The sequence below is a fragment of the Pseudopipra pipra genome, chromosome 24, assembly GCF_036250125.1.
Source record: "Pseudopipra pipra isolate bDixPip1 chromosome 24, bDixPip1.hap1, whole genome shotgun sequence".
Taxonomy (NCBI): domain Eukaryota; kingdom Metazoa; phylum Chordata; class Aves; order Passeriformes; family Pipridae; genus Pseudopipra; species Pseudopipra pipra.
In genome coordinates, this window is record NC_087572.1 from 6,104,195 (window position 1) to 6,109,103 (window position 4,909).

General features: G+C 50.3%; 1 long non-coding RNA gene across 2 annotated transcripts; it reads right to left on the reverse strand.

Moving 5' to 3' along the window:
- Positions 1 to 1,816: 1,816 nt before the first annotated feature.
- On the reverse strand, positions 1,817 to 3,842 carry LOC135402237 (uncharacterized). 2 transcript variants are annotated; one of them, XR_010425065.1, is made up of 3 exons: positions 3,622 to 3,842; positions 3,418 to 3,531; positions 1,817 to 1,859 (listed from the first exon to the last, which is right to left on the reverse strand). It is a non-coding gene; the product is annotated as an uncharacterized LOC135402237 (long non-coding RNA). The 2 variants fall into 2 exon arrangements; XR_010425066.1 differs by lacking the exon at positions 1,817 to 1,859 and adding an exon at positions 2,417 to 2,621.
- Positions 3,843 to 4,909: the final 1,067 nt, after the last annotated feature.

Below are 4,909 nucleotides of genomic sequence, written 5' to 3' on the forward strand. Positions count from 1 at the left end.
GAACTCCCAGTCAGGACTGAGCCTCCTGCTCCTGGCTAAGGCTGAGTTTGTCAGCTGTGTTTTCCTCAGATGTGTGTTCTCTCAGAGGGGCCTGACTCCATGTGGGAGACAAGAACAGGCTGTGTCTTCCAGCCCAGAGCTGGTCATGCTATCCACAGGAGCAAATTACAGGGTAATTCAGCTCGGAATTACTCAGTAATTTGGAAGATAATTACCAGGTAACCTGTGACAACCTGCCCCAGATCCTGCAGGGACAGTGTTTGCATGACATTGGCTGTGTAATTAAAGAGCAGGTCCCTGGATGTGCTCCTGGAGATAAAGGGATACCTGAGGTGTGAGTAAGAGGAATTCAGAGTTACTGCTCAGTGCACTTCAGAAGAACATCAGCTGTGTCATCTTCCCTGACTTCAGGCCAAATCCCAGCCATTTCCAGTCTGCCTCCTGCGGCTGCCTGAGTGAAAATCACATTTCTATCAACTGCAGCTTCCAGAACCAACAATTTCTTGAAGAGGCCTGTTGATGGGAGCCTTCGAGGGAATCACCTCAGCGTTCACCTTCCCCTCCTGGCAGGGGAGGGACCTGCCTCTGCCTCCCCCAGCAGCTGAATGCACAGAAGTGCCCCAGCCCTGCAGAGTCACTGCTGTCAGTCCTGGGCTGCATTTTATAGGCTCTGAACAGCCAGAGGTGACTCCACACCCTGCCTGGGTTGGCACCGTTGGTTCAGGACAATCCCACAATCATGAGGGTTGGAAAAGCCCTCCAGGAGCAAGTCCAGCCTGAATCCCCCCACGTGACTAAAGCACAGCACAAAGGGCCGAGGCTGCTTGTTTTGTGAACACTGCCAGGGCTGGGGACTCCACCACTGCCCTGGGCACTGTGCCAACGTTTGCCCACTCTTCCAGACAAGACCTTCCTGCCTGTCTGTTGGAATCTTCAGTAGAGACCCTTGAAGTGTCTCCAGCCATTGCCTTCCTAAAACCTCAGAGTCCCAGACTGGTTTGGGTTGGAAGAGAGATTAAAGCTCATCCAGTGCCACCCCCTGCCATGGGCAGGGACACCTTCCACCAGCCCAGGTTGCTCCAAGCCCCGTCCAACCTGGCCTTGGACACTTCCAGGGATGGGGCAGCCACAGCTTCTCTGGGCAATGCAGGTAAACAGGTAAATAGTCCTGCCCAGGTTCAGCTGCTGTGACAAGACATCAAGGAGCACAGGAACGAGCTGAACTGCCTCCTGGCCTCCCTGAGCTCTTTGCCAGCCCAGATCTGACTGTTGCCTGTCTTTCCTGTGCCAGTTGTACACAATGTGAGTTCAGGACCAGCACCATGGCCTGTCCCTGTGCCAGGGAACAGGGACCTCCAGCACGGGGAGGTCCTTGCTGATACCAGAGCTTCTCTGTGCTCTGACAATAATAAACACAACTAATACACAGAAACATCATCTGAACTTAACAGCCTGAGCTATGAACACTTCAGGACTCTTTTTTATGAAAGGGAAGCCATAGCAACTATTTATTACAAATAAATCCCAGCAGCCCCTTATCTGGGTGATGATTCAGAAAGGCACAAATGTGTCATGAGGAGCATTTTCCTGAGTCAGACCTATCTGGAACCACACAGAGCAATTGCCATCATTTTCCAGGTGAACTTCAGAAGAAAATTGTGTTAGTTCAGCTGTCCCCAGGCCAGCTGATAGGACACCACCTCTTCCACAGAAAGGCAGGGCCTCATCTGTGTCAGGACATCCAGGGCTGGTTCCTTGACTCACAGAGGAGGAGCTGGAGCTTCTGCAGGCAGGGGATGTTCCCCCCGGGCACGTTTTCAGGCCCAGGGATCCTGACTGAATCCAGGTGCTGACAAGACCTAAGACCGTGGGTCCAAGGGGTTTATAAGCCCTTGAATCCTTGGAAGGCAAACGGGGGAGCCCCAGGGAGGCACTGGGGAGTCCTGGTTGTGGTCAGGGCCAGCTGGGCACAGGGACAGTCCCTGTGGAGCTCCTGCGTTTCTGGGAGGGAGGAGGGAGGTGGTGCCTCCCCCCAGGACTGAACTCAGTGTCTGGAGTGAGCTGGAACTCCAGCCCTGGCCATGGCAGAGAGAACAGAGGGAAGGAACCAGGGAAGGATGGAGGGAGGTTATTGCAGAAGCAAAGTCCCCAAGATTTCAGTCCTGGCTTTACTCTGTGTGTTGTGTTTGTGTTTCCCCCCCTTGCTTGGGGGTTTGCTGCTTTATTAAAAAAATTCAGACAGAAATTTATACTTTCTATTCCTAGCTAAAATCCTCCAGGTATTTAGCTGGCATTAGTAGTCACCACATGTTATTTCCACTGTCCCCTGAACTACCAGAGCTGCAAATGGTGCTGTGCCAAACTTCTCCTCAGTGCCCACATGGCACTCAAAACTCAGGGTCACTGCAGCATAGTCTTCTAATAACAAACATAAAGATTTATTCAGTGATATTTAAGTAAGTTTCTAAAGCAAGTATTTCTCTGGGGGTCATCGATCAACTTTCTTCTTTTCATTCCAGAATTTTTAGTGTGTTCCATTTTCCTCACTCTCATTAGGAATTTTTCTCTCTTACAATCCCACCACTTGGTTTAACAAAGCAAGTCAATTGAAGAAGATCAAGCTAAAAAAGAAGGAATAATAAACCCCACAAATTACTGAGGTTAATGTATGAATGGAAAACAAAAAAAAAAAAACAATCATTCTGATTTTTTGATAACTCAGTTGTTCATGCAGCTGACAGGAAAAAAAATAAGGTTATGATTTTTGGAGGTGAAATATTGGATTTTGACAAAAAACTCTATCAAAAATTGTTTTAAGCAAAGAGATTTAAGTCTTTCCCTCTAAAATGCATCTGCAGGTGTGACCAGACACTAAGTGGGGTCCTCGTGGTTTCCTCCCAGCTCGGGATGTTCTGTGATTCCCCATGATCTGAGATTTTCTTGTGTTCTTCACTTCACTGGTGAAACACTCCCAGAGGAAACTGGGTGCCTTTGATGACTATTGAAGCCTCTTTCAGGGCTGCACTGAGGGACAGCCCTGGCAAATGCAGCTCCAGGGGCATTTTCCTCCCATTTTCCTCCCGTTTTCCACAGCTGAGCTCCCGCTGCCTCACCTGTTGCTCCAACACATTCTCACAGAGGGGAACCAGGAGCTGAGCAACCTCTGGGCTTTCTCAATTGTGTGTCACCTCAGTGCAGGGGGAAACAATTCCCAAAGCAGAGCTGGCCAGGAGGAGGAATTTTCCACCACTTATTTTGAATGAACAATTTGGTTTTGTTTTGTTGGAAATCTGTCACGGAATTTCTTTATCCAGCGCCCCGAGTTGGATATTTTCCTGTTATTGTCTCTTATCTCAATCCCAGAAGTATGAAAAGAAATCAAACTATCTGAAACAGAGGGTTTTTTTCGTTCTTTACCTTGAAAACGTTTCAGCTTGGCCCTGCAGGGAGCCAGGAGCTTTTCCTGGCTGCACCTCTTGCTCCTTTGCCAAAGGCATCCTGGTAGGCTCCAAACTGGCAGGAGTGGACTCCCTGTGTTTGGATGAAGGGAAGCACATTTGCTCAGCCACAGCACGTGGCACCCCCAGCCCTCTCCCTCTCCCCCTCTCCTTTGCCCTTCACCTTTTCTCTGTGTTCCCACTCCAGATTTAGCAAATCCTTGGGAGGGTGTTTTGGAGAGTATTTGCTGTTTCTGAGGGTGACAACAAGCACAGAAGCCACTTGGTCTGAGGCAGCAAAACAAGAGCAGCCTTTGGGGAGACAAGGACTGCAGACAGAGCTCTGAGCCTCCCCCTGTTCCTTCAGAAGCTCTGTGTGGTCCTTCCAGGATGTGTCCCACTGGTCCTATGTCACAGAGGCATGGAGTCAAGGAATGGTTTGCATTGGAAGGGACCTTGAAGCTCATCTCATTCCACCCCCTGCCATGGGCAGGGACACCTTCCACCAGCCCAGGTTGCTCCAAGTCCCTTGGAGCCCAACCTGGCCTTGGACACTTCCAGGGATTCCAGGGGCAGCCACAGCTTCTCTGGGCAACCTGGGCCAGGGCCTCCCCACCCTCACAGGGAAGAACCTCCTCCTTCTCTAATCTTAATCTAAAATCTAATCTACTCTCTTCTAATCTCATATCCTCTAATTTCATCTCATCTCATCTCATCTCATCTCTAATCTTCCTCTTCCCATGTATTCTTAACCCACTTTCTTTTGTTTGACCTCTCTGCCCCTTGTCCTGTCACCTCCCCCTCACTGGGGGAAGGTTGTCCTGGCACAAACCCCCAAACAGCCCTTGCCCTGAGTGTGGCCAAGAGACTCCTGTTACCCACTGATGGGTGTTTCAGATCTGCAAGTCCCAAAATAGTTGGGAATTCCATCCCCTTGGAGACAAGGGCTGATGGTGCCCCAGATATGGAACCCTCCTCTGGTTCTTTCAGATCCCTCTGGAGGAGGCACAGACAGCAAAGCAGCAACACAGTGATGTTTTAAAATAGGGTGCAGATGGCCTGGGCACAGCATCATTCCCTTAATAAAGGGCAGAGACCTAAGATGGCACTTCAAGGCCTTTGGCAGAACGTGCCTGTGGCTCTTCAGTACCATCCTCCAGAGGATTTGTCCTTGTCTTGTGTCCTGCTGCAGTCCCTGGTGGTCCCTGCCAGCAAGCCTGGTTTGTCAGGCAGCACCTCAGTCCCTCTGGTGACCAGGTTTTCCTAACCCAGAACAAATTCCTGCATGGGAGGGGGAGAGCTTGAGCCTTTCCTCCAGCTCAGCATCTCTCTGTGTAACAGTTCCCCAGTTGGAGATTATTACCAGGCCCTTTACCAGGGAGATCCCTTTTGTTGAGTGGAAAGGCCCCATCTGACACAGAGTTGGGCCCAGAGACACAGCCCAGGAACCCTCCAGAGGAGGTGGATAAAAT